At 44.9% G+C, this 12,162-nt stretch overlaps 1 protein-coding gene across 2 annotated transcripts in view; it reads left to right on the forward strand.

Annotated features, from left to right (window-relative positions):
- Positions 1-12,162, forward strand: part of OCA2 (OCA2 melanosomal transmembrane protein) — a 1,149,362-nt gene that overhangs the window by 814,374 nt on the left and 322,826 nt on the right. The gene's annotated exons all lie outside the window — the stretch shown is intronic.

A 12,162-nucleotide genomic window follows, 5' to 3' on the forward strand; every position in this document is an offset into this window, starting at 1 on the left:
AGCAAAATGTGAATGACAATTCAACAGACCAAAAACGCCTTCATTTATGCACATTATTAATCTTTTTTAAATTAAAACAATAGTCTGACAAGGCAGCCAAATATGTCTCAAAGGACAGAACTAAAAATGTCTAATGTGGCGGTTTGCTTTTTGATGTGCTGTCTGCTTTGCTGCTCTTCCTACGCGACTCGTCAAATTGGTGAGCTGATGCTGCTGACAACGAATATATGATGATGCAACGAATTCCGTTGCAACGCATGCCTTTACCACGCATGCGTTACAACGGAATTCGTTTACCACGGATAAACTTTTCCTCGAATAATTGCGTGGTGACGTCATACGTCGTTAAGAGAAAACAGCATTTTTTCCGATTTCTCTTAAACGACGCTGATGCCGACGTGACTTATGGTGAGTTGTTTTATTCCCCCCTTTTTTTCTTTTTACCTTTACCACATATGCCTTTACTACAAACATCGTAGTAAAGGTATGCGTGGTAAAGGCATTAGTGGTAACCACGCATGCGTTGTACTGCATGCGTGGTTAAAGATTTCGGGGAAACGGCTTCGTTGTAAAGGCCGTTTCCCCTGACAACCACAGTATGTATTCCCTGATGTGCACCTGTGGTGTGCCTATGCATTCCTGCAAGTGACCGACTCAACTACTTGCCTTTCCGATCCCCAGTGTAGGCCCTGCCTTGAACTCTCATCTCCTTTCTCTTTCGTCTTATGAATGCTGATCCGACTGTCTTCATTTAAGGGATCTCGTTCTTGCCATGAAATGCTCTCAATGCTTAATTCGTAGAAGAATAAGTGCCGGGGTTCACATTTCTTCAAGAAGCACACTGCCGTTGAATGTCTGGTTTGCTGAATACCAAATAACAAGGCTGTCTAATCTTTATTTCACCTCATTGCTTTTCCATCCACCCAAAAATTCTTCCTACCCCACACAACACTCCTTTAGGACTGTTTGCATCACTGCTTTCTCTCTTTGTTACTGTTTTTCATTGTTCTCGCCTTTCTGGTGTAGGGTTAAAGGATCTGAACTACCAGAAGGTCAGCCCACCCTCTAACCAGCACCATAGTTGGCTAGAATTCACATGAAGAGGATTGAGATAAATAAAAGAAAAGTGTTCTAGGTCATAAAAAAATATCTTTTTGTAAACACAATTATCACTGCAGGTTGAGAAGGTCAACGGTGATGTGCTCTTCACCACTAAAAACGCCATGCCTGAATAATCCAGGTTGTGACCCCTGTCTGGCATATTGACTTTAGAACAACCCGAGGAATACTGATAGACCATTTCTTTTAGTACAGATGTATTACATAAACAGGGAGGGCTATATTGCTTTGTCCCTGCTAAGGCTCTCCTCATGGTAATTCATGGTCGCACCCATGAAGCTGTCAAAGCAGTGGGCAGTCCAAAGAGCTGCCAAGTCTGAACTACCAGTAGGTCAGCCCCACCCTTCAACCAACCCTGTTCATCAGGTGTAACATGACATTTTTCAAACACATATATGATCTAACCAATTAATGCTTTGATGCACCATCCTGCCAAGGGCTCCTCGTGGTCCATCGTGTCCACACCCCTCCACAGCTGTTTAATCAGTGGGCTACCCTGAGGAAGAGCTGCAGGGTCTCTATAGTGACCACACCAAAAGCTAAAAAGCAGCCCGTGGAAAAATTAGAGGGTCTGAAATCCTAACAGGCCCATCCTGACCTCCAGTCAGCCACACACCCTGCCTCTGCTCGAAGGTCTGGCACCAAAGAGCAAGTGATTTCCAACCCCTCTACAATCTTGTGTTTTTTAACTAAAAGCCTACCTAAAGAAAAACATTTTTATGCATTATTAGAACATTGGAATGTTGGGAGCTCCATTGACAACAATGGAGTGCTCTGGGCTTATAATGGCTGGTATAAGCCTGGAGCTCCAACATTCCAATGTTTCTTTGTTCACAGCTCTGGCTGTGAACAAAGGGTTCAGGGATCCTGAGGAGATTCCAATCCCCTCACGCTCCCAAAATGCTTTGTTTTTTTGTGTTAGAACATTCTGTCCTCTAGTGACAGAATGTTCTAATAGCCTTCTAGCCCTTCGTAGATGGGCTATACCGCTATTAAAGTCCCTCTCCCTTGTTAAAGGCCCTCGCCTTCGGCTCGGGGCCTTTAACGCTGGAGAGGGCCTTTAATAGCCGGTATAGCCCTCTACGGCGGGCTATAAGGCTATAATAATTACTAACATTGATGGAAAGAATTTAATGTAGTTAAATGTAGTAATATTTTAATAAAACATGTTGCATTTATAAATTTAAAATAGGGTATTAATTGTATTTAATAATATGTGAGAAAAAAGGGGTGTATTATATGGTGTGGTTGTGAGGCTTCGACATGTAAAACACTTCCAACCCATTAAAGACCAGTCTGGTTTTGTTTGTCAAACATTTGCTCAACCAGGTTGCATTTTTATGTATTTATAGACATCAAAATGAAAAGAATCCACTGCAGTGTTCCATAAATATACATTTTTAAAGAGACAATAAATCAAGACTCATCATTGAACCACAAACAAGCACTGGTAAATTCATCAGATTTGACACTTAAAAACTTTTTTAACAAAAAGTTACACCAGTGATTAATGTGGTTACTTAGAAGTACTTTGGGCAACAAACTCCCATGGGGAGCTAGTCAAGAGGACCAGCAAGGTCTAAAGGAGCAGCTAGGCTAGTTACATAAGCAAGTCAAGTAAGTTTCAGTCCAATTAAAGCCTTAGTGGCCAGTTGCCATTAATGTCTATGGAGTGGTTCTGATGCAAGGGATTCAGGATGGTGAAGATGCTGTGCTGCCGAAGGTGGTCTTCCTGGGACTATTCCACAGGCCACTTTCCAGGTAAGGCAACTTTAGCCACAAGTGTCGAAATCCTTCAAAGTCCTCTTTGGTCCAGCAAAAGTCCAGTTGTCACTTGACTACTGGGCACAACAAAATAAGCCATTCCCCTCTTTGTGCAGTAACTCTCCTGGGCAACTAAACTGTACACTGTCAACTCTCCCTGGTCCAGCAGACTCGGGTGCAACATCTGGGCATCAAGTCCCGGACTGCCAAGTGGTGCTGTGATGAGGAGCAAGGGTCCAGTGATCTGAGCTACCAGCTTGCCCAGGCAGGTAACCTCAACTTTTGTGGCCTTGTGCTTGTGAACAGGAAGTCTGCCAACTAACTCTTGGAGTCTCTTCTTCTGGCTAGGCTCAGGAGATTACTTTTCCATTAGCAGGACACCACAGGTACAGTCCTATCTTTGCTTGCCCAAGGAGCAGTAGGTGCAGTCCAACTTTGTTGAAGTGCTGTGTAACTAAAAGGCAGGACATGTACTTTAAAGTTTTACATGCCCTGGCAGTGACAAACAGCTAAATTATTTGTTCACTGCTGTGAGAACTACTCCTTCTATAGGCCAACATTGGGGATTCCTTTTAGGCGGTAATTCCTGATTGGAAAAGAGTAGTTACTTCCTGTTTAATATCTTTGAAATTGTGGTGATAAATCCTCTTTAGTGGTAAAGTTGGATTTAACACTACCATTTTCCGAAATACCACTGTTAGAAAGTGGTCATTTCTCTGCTTTTAAATTTGCTCTGTGTGCCTTGCAGCATGTCTCCAATATATGTCTGGGCTGGGTGACAGCGTCACTTTGCGCATTCCCTCTAGACAGCCACAACACAGGAAAGGCTGGGCGTGAAATACACTTTTGAGTACAAGTACTAAGGCTCTGGCCCTACCAAGGTAGTACACTACTGGACCCTGAACAGAACTCTGCTGGAGTAAGGGCTCCTGAGCTTGAGGATTACCACTCTGCTGTGGCTGACTGTTCTGAGTTACTGCTTCCTTGCTTTGCTGAGTCGCCCTGCTGCTTGGTGACCTCTGCCTTGCTAAATGACCAATGACTAAACCCAGAGTGACTCCAAGGGCTTGTTGGCTTGCCCCTCTGTTCTCCTAGAATGTCCCGGGGACATCAAACTTAGTTATTTACATTCCATCTACAACTGCAGAGGCCAGTTCTGAAAGTCAAGATCTACATGTTTTGGGAACTACAGCGCCGCCAGATTGATGTGGCCTTTAGCACTCCATGATTAACTCAACAAAGACTCCACGCTTGACTGATTGCCAGCCTTGCTCAGTACACCGTGTGAGTCTCCCCAGGGAATCCACCATTCCCTTGTGACTGCGTCGGAGTCTGGACAGGCGGCAGCCCGTCTGGTCCTTTCAAGGCCTTCCTGTGTGGGAGCACTGCCAGAGCAATTCCTGGCCCCACCTTCTACCCACCTTCTACTCTGCAATGGAGACCGCTACAACCACTCACAGCATTTGGCGGCACACTTCTGATCAGCATGATTTGCCACAGCACCTACACTCAACATGGGACAGGAGAGCATCGGCTGCTCGCCCCAACCCTGCAGCCCCATCTGAGTAGGTATTTTGAGAAAACCAATCCGTGTGGCCCTTGTATGGTGTACTGCACTCCTCCCAGACCGTGGAATCTTACTTGGGGTGCTGATCTCGCAGGGGGCACTCATTGGGCACCTACTGTTTCCATGAATTGGGCATGCATGCTCAGGTACTCATTTTGCAATCACCTATCTAGCAATCCCTGACTGGAATCTGACTCAGTGCAACATGGCCACAAGTAACCACCTAAACACTAGTCTCCCTTTGATACTCAAGCCTGTAAAGTACGTCTTAATATTACATTTGAAAATGCTCATAAATTGAAAAACACTGCTTTTGCATTTATTCCCTAATACTTCATATCTCCTGAACTACTTATTGAATGTTTGTCGTTTTGGTCTTGTTTTGTGCAGATAAATATTGCCTTTTTTCTAAACCTGTGTGGCGTCTTTTTGTGGTGGTTTCATTGGGTTACTGTGTGTGTGTGTGGGTGGGTGTTTCACAAATACTTTACACATTGCCTTTGAGATAAACTGGTCTGCTTTGTGCCAAGATACCAGAGGGTGAGTGCAGGTTATCCTATTGTGTATCTAGCTTTACCCGACTAGAATAGCTACATATCTTGGCCAACTAGAAACCCAATTTCTAACAATATACCATTCCAATTCCTAATTTAAAAAACAATCAAACCCATTGATTTTTTCAAATTTATAGATAGTTAAAATGAAATATAAATAGTTAAACATAGTCAAAATCAAAAAAGTTAACTATAGATAAATCAAATTAAATGTCATATAAACAAAAATGTGATGCGCGAATCCGGCCAAGAAAAAAAAAAAAAAAAAACTAACCGCGGACTCCCGCGCTTTGTTGTATTGAATCCCCCGGGTGGGCCAGGTCTTTGGGGCACTGAAAAAATGTGTGTGGGGGGCCCTAATCCCCCCCACTCTGCCCCGGGGACAACCACCTACACGGGCCTGATTTAGGAGTTGCGGGGGCACACAGCCCCCCAAAGCCCTGGGGACCACCACCCCCGGGGGTTTTATTAATGATTTGCGGGGGGCACACGGCCCCCACACGCCCCAGGGACCGCCACCTCCCGGGGTACTAAGATGTCTGTTACAGACCCCTGAGCACCGGGGACCACCACCCCCCAGGGCTTTGCAAATGTTGGGAGGGGGGCTGCGCGGCCCCCCTCCTGGATCCCTTCATGGCCCTGGGGACCGCCACCCCCCAGGGCCGGCTCCTGCAGTGCCCCGGGGTGTCCATCCCCAGGACACTGCTGTTTGCTATGGCAGGGCGGGAGCCGTGCTGCTCCCGCCCTGACATAGCAAACTGTTGTTTGGATTTTGTAAGCGAGAGCAGGTTTCCTGCATGTCGCAGCAGCTCCCTGTGTGGAAAAGGAATGCCGGCTACCGCAGGAGGCGAGGAGCCACGGTCCCCAATGTAAAGGCCAGGCCCTGGGTGATGGGGTCCCCGGGGACATGAGTGGCCTGGGAGGGGGGCATGTTGCCCCCCTCCCTTAATAATATTTTTTTTTAAAAGAAAAAGAGGCACAGCCCAGGGGGGGATGGGGTCCCTGGATCTAATAGAGGCCTTAGGAAGGGCGCCACGCAGCCCCCTCCTGCATTTTTTAATATATTACATAAATACATTTATGGCCATGCCCTGGGGGATGGGTCCCCGGGGCCGAAATTGGCCTCAGGAAGGGGGGCGCGTGGCCCCCTTCCGTTTAAATTCTTTTTATTAATAGTAGGCCCTGGGGGATGGGGTTCCAAGGGTGCCAAATAATTAAAAAAGAAATACATAAAAAAATCCGGCATCTGGTCTATGCCCCGCCCCCTCCCTGCAGCACTCAGCAAACTCGCCCCTGGCGCGTTGTAGGTGGGGGAATTCATTTCCCTTGAATACTGAGAGTCCCTGGGGGCCAACTAGCCCACCAGGTACCTCCAGTATGCGCCAGAGAGCTGCGTTGTAGAAAGGTGTTCAGAGCCAACGCCCCTTTCTATGCCTCTCTGCAATGCAGCTCTGTGGCGCTTACTGGAGGTACCTGGTGGGACCCTCAGGACTCAAGGGGAATGAATCCCCCAATTTTCAATGCACCAGGGGGTGCATTTGCACAGGGGTGAATAGAGGGGGTGGGGCCTGACATACCAAGGGTGCAAAAGCACCCAGAGACATATTGTAAATTGTGGGATTAAGTCCCCTTCAATCCTGAGGGTCTCTGGAGGCCAACTAGCCCACCATGTACCTCCAGTAAGCACCAAAGAGCTGCATTGCAGAGAGGTGTAAAAAAAGGGCGTGGCCTCTTAACACTTCTATGGAACGCAGCTCCCTGGTGCATACTGGAGGTACCTGGTGGGCTAGTTTGCCCCAAGAGACCCTCAGGATTCAAGGAGACTTAATCCCCTAACTTCAAATGCGCCACAGGGCGCATTTGCACACATGTCACATCAGGCCGTGCCCCCTCCCTGCACCACTGTGCAAACGCACCCCGTGGCCGGTTTTAAGTTGGGGAATTAATTTCCCTTGAATACTGAGGGTCCCTGGGGGCCTACAAGCCCACCAGCTATCTCCAGTATGTGCCAGGGAGCTGCGTTTCAGTTCAGAGGCCACACCCCTTTTTACAACTCTCTGCAACACAGCTCTGTGGCGCTTACTGGAGGTGCCTGGTGGGCTAGTTGGCCCCCAAGGACCCTCAGGACTCAAGGGGACTAAATTCCCCAATTGACAACGCACCAGGGGGTGCGTTTTCACAGTGGTGCACGGAGGGGGCGTGGCCTGATGTGACAAGTGTGCAAACACGCCCTGTGGCGCATTTTAAGTTGAGGAATTAAGTCCCCTTGAATCTTGATGGTCCCTGGGGGTCAACTAGCCCACCAGGTACGTCCAGTAAGCACCAAAGAGTTGCGTTGCAGAGAAGTGTAAAAAGGGGCGTGGCCTCGGGCCACCTCTCTGCAACGCAGCTCTGTGGTGCTTACTGGAGGTACATGGTGGGCTAGTTTTCCCCCAGGGACCCTCAGGATTCAAGGGGAATTAATTCCCCCAAATTAAAACCAACCAGGGGGCGTGTTTGCACAGTGGTGAGGGGAGGGGGCGGGCCTGATGGGAAATGTGTGTACTTATGCAATCACTTCACCAAAAGCCAAGCATTTATAAATTCAACATGCACTCTCCGCACTTTAATCATACAGTCACTACCCATGCACTCATACAAAGACTCATGCTGTAACTCATGCACTGCTACAATACCCTGAGCAGTACCCATGCAGTCCAGCCATTGCCCTGTCACTACCCATGCACTCCTCCAATCACCCAGCGAGCACCATGTACTTATCCAATCACTAAGCCAAAACCCAGGCACTTATAAATTCACCATGCACTCTCCTTGCAGTACTCTAATCTTCCAGTCAGTACCCACGTATTCATGGAGTAACACATGCACTGCTCAATCCCCTGTGCACTACCCATGCAGACCTCTAACCACCTACACAGTACTGATTCACTCCTCCAATTACCCAAGTTGTATCCATGCACTCCTGAAATCCCTCTGCCACTACCCATGCATTACTCCAATCACTCATCCAGCATCATGTAATTTTCCAATCACTCTGCCAAAACCCAAGCAGTTATAAAATCACCATGCAGTGTCCTTGCAGCACTTTAATTATCCAGTCACTACCCGTGTACTCATTCAATGACCCAGGCATTAACTCATGGCAAATACAGAGGTCCTGCTCATTACAGGGGTACCCCAATGCATAGTGTTCCCTAGTGTATGTACGTGTTTTCACTGTATTCTATGTGTCTTTTAGCATAGCACTTGCTCCAGTCCTGGTTAGTCAGTCAATTTCCACCAGTCCCGGTCACTAAAAAGTTCGGGGCAAAGGAGGACTTTCTGCTCTTTTTTCTTTCTGCACATCTCTTGCTTCTTCCTGCACTTTTCTTCGTCTTTCTGGATTTCTGTTGCCTCTTTCTGCATTTGTCTTGCTTCTTGCTGCGCTTTTCTTCCTCTTTCTTCACATGTCCTAACTTTGTAGGCATAGTTAGAAATTAGCATTTAAAAAACCATTGAAATTCACTGAAAAAACCATAGGTTTCAGGCACGTTATAGTTAGAAATTAGCATTTAAAAAACCATTGATATTCACTTAAAAAAATATAGGTTTCAGGCAAGTTATAGTTAGAAATTAGCATTTAAAAAAACATTGAAATTCACTTAAAAAAATATAGGTTTCAGGCACGTTATAGTTAGAAATTAGCAGTTAAAACACCGGTCAAATTCCCTGAAAAAACCATAGGTTTCAGGGACGTTCTAGTTAGTTGGACATTTCACTCATACAAAACAATAGTAATTCCCCCATTATAGTTAGTTCAGCTAACTATAACTCGCGCCCCCGCAATGCACTGCTGATGATGTCACATATTACATCATTCATGACAGGGTCAGTGACATTGATGACATCACTGATGATATCTCAAATGACATCACTGCTGACATCATCCATGTGATAATACGATTCACCTCCTCAAACCCTAATATAACCTTTGATACACCCATTCTAAAATACGGTATACACCCGTTACAACGCAACTTTTATAACGCATGCTTTTACAACGCAATTTTTACAACGCATGATCCATTACAACGAATACCGTTACAACGCATTTTTTTACAACGCATATACCTTTACAACGCATACCATTACAACGCAAGTATAGGTAAGTAGGGTTTTTGGGTAAAGGGGTATTTTTGAGGGTTAAGGGCTAGGTTTGGGTTTTTGGGTAAAGGGGTATTTTTAGGGTTCAGGGCTAGATATGGGTTTTTGGGTAAAGGGGTATTTTTAAGGTTCAGGGCTAGGTTTGGGTTTTTGGGTAAAGGGGTATTTTTAGGGTTCAGGGCTAGGTTTGGGTTTTTGGGTAAAGGGGTATTTTTAGGGTTCAGGGCTAGGTTTGGGTTTTTGGGTAAAGGGGTATTTTTAGGGTTCAGGGCTAGGTATGGGTTTTTGGGTAAAGGGGTTTTTTAGGGTTCAGGGCTAGGTTTGGGTTTTTGGGTAAAGGGGTATTAGGGTTCAGGGCTAGGTTTGGGTTTTTGGGTAAAGGGGTATTTTTAGGGTTCAGGGCTAGGTATGGGTTTTTGGGTAAAGGGGTATTTTTAGGGTTCAGGGCTAGGTTTGGGTTTTTGGGTAAAGGGGTATTTTTAGGGTTCAGGGCTAGGTATGGGTTTTTGGGTAAAGGGGTATTTTTAAGGTTCAGGGCTAAGTTTGGGTTTTTGGGTAAAGGGGTATTTTTAGGGTTCAGGGCTAGGTTTGGGTTTTTGGGTAAAGGGGTATTTTTAGGGTTCAGGGCTAGGTTTGTGTTTTTGGGTAAAGGGGTATTTTTAGGGTTCAGGGCTAGGTTTGGGTTTTTGGGTAAAGGGGTATTTTTAAAAATTAAATTAAATTAAAAAAATTAAATTAAATTGAAATTAAATAAAATAAAAATATATTAAATTTAATAACTTACATTTAAAAAAAATATTATATTATATACTTACCTATACTTACGTTGTAATGGTATTCGTTGTAATGGATCCTGCGTTGTAAAAGTTGCGTTGTAAAATCATGCGTTGTAATAGTATGCGTTATAACGTCATACATCCCTAAAATACAGACTACCATTTTTTAAACCATAGACCTACCAATACCAGTTACTACATACCCACTCACTGAAGCTTAGGTCTACACACACATATCCACTCGTTCACCCATACAATCACTCATACATACAATCACTCATACATACAATCACTCATCAATACAACACTATCATATGCACTCTTACACCTATACAGACACTCACACACCGCCACTCATCCATGGAGTTACTCACACACCTAGTCAGTCATGCAAAGAATCAATCACACTCCCATTTCCTCACCTATACAGTTATACACACACCACCTCACTTATTCAAACCTATACTAATACATACTTAATCTCTTATACAATCACTGATACACACTCAACCATACAGCCACTCTCACAGTCACTGTCTCTCACGTATAGTCATTTATATACTCCAACTCTCACATACACTGCCTTTTACATATGTAGTTACTTGGACATGTACCACTGAGACATCCAATCTCTCACCATTACACCCATACACACACTCACCCGCCCATACAGCTGTTTCCACATTCACTCTTGAACCAATACACCCAGTGAATCAACCACTCACACATCTATGCACAGTCACACACCTCCATCCCACCCACACAGACACTGTCTCCCGTACAAATACTCAGGCAACCAATCAATAACCCATAAAGACATTCATGTAGCTACTGACCAACACATGCAGCAGCTTACACAACAACAGACATACTGATACACACATAGTCACTAACCCATGCATTCAGTAAGACACATTTAATCACTCACTTATATAGTCAGTCACGCACATACTAAATCCTCCATCCAGACACCTATAGACCCACTCATTCTTCAATACACCTTGGCATAAATATAAAACCTATTTAAACTTTAGAGAAACACACAGTCACTGGATAATGTCATCAGTGATCTAATTTGAGATCTCATCAGTGATGTTACTGACCAGGTCATGAATGATGTAATATGTGACGTCATCAGCAGTGCATTGCGGGGGCGCAAGTTATAGTTAGCTGAACTAACTATAACGGGGGAATTTCTATTGTTTTGTACGAGTGAAATGTCCAACTAACTATATTGTTACTGAAACCTATGGTTTTTTCAGGTGTTTTTTAAATGAAATGAAAATTGCACTTATATAGCACGTAAACTACCCGGAGGCCTCGCAGCGCTTTGACTGATTACTGTAGCAGGCAATTAGGTGAATCAGTACGCTTTTGCGAATAGGCGGGGTTTCAGAGCTTTCCTGAATGCCATCCGGTTTTTATTCTCTCTAAGGACCAAGGGGAGAGAATTCCAAAGCCTCGCAGCAGTATGGGAGAAGGAGCGGCCGCCCCATCGGGCTTTGTTGACTTTGGTTGTGGTTGCGAGAAGCAGTGAACCAGAGCGGAGGGCTCTGGTCGGTGCGTAGGGCACAGCTAAGGGGAATAACGTGCCTGAAACCTATGTTTTTTCAGTGAATTTCAATGGCTTTTTAAAGGCTAATTTTTAACTAGATTGTGCCTGAAACCTATGTTTTTTCTCAGTAAATATATAATTTGGTGTAAATCTGTTGAGTAGTTTAGGGTTATTTAACAAAGAAATTTTGAAATATTTAGGGAATGCAGATCATTCGTGGATCCAGCCACAGGAGATCCGTGGTTCTGGGGAAAATGCAAGGCCCTGATTGGCTGGCTGTAACCTGACAGGAAGGTTGTGACCGCCATTTGGTTTGTTATGTTATGTTATCATTATTTATAAAGCGCGACAATTACCCGAAGGTGTCCTGGTGCTATCCCACTAATTCTCTGAGATTTAGGTGAGCTATCTGAGATCAGTGAGTGAACAGCCAGGTCTTAAGGCCTCTCCGGAAAGTGAGTAGGTCTTTGGCATTTCTTAAAAATGGGGGAAGCTCGTTCCAGGCTTTGGCTGCACAAAAAAGGAAGCTTTTCCCTCCCCATGTAGATTTTTTAATAGATGGCACAGTCACCAGCTTAGCTCCTTCGGAGTGCAGAGTTCTGCTTGGTGTATACCATTTTAATTTCTGTTTTAGAAAAGCAGGTCCTATCCCGTGTAGTGCCTTAAACACCATACTCAGGGATT

The sequence above is a fragment of the Lissotriton helveticus genome, chromosome 8 (genome assembly GCF_964261635.1).
Source record: "Lissotriton helveticus chromosome 8, aLisHel1.1, whole genome shotgun sequence".
NCBI lineage: Eukaryota > Metazoa > Chordata > Amphibia > Caudata > Salamandridae > Lissotriton > Lissotriton helveticus.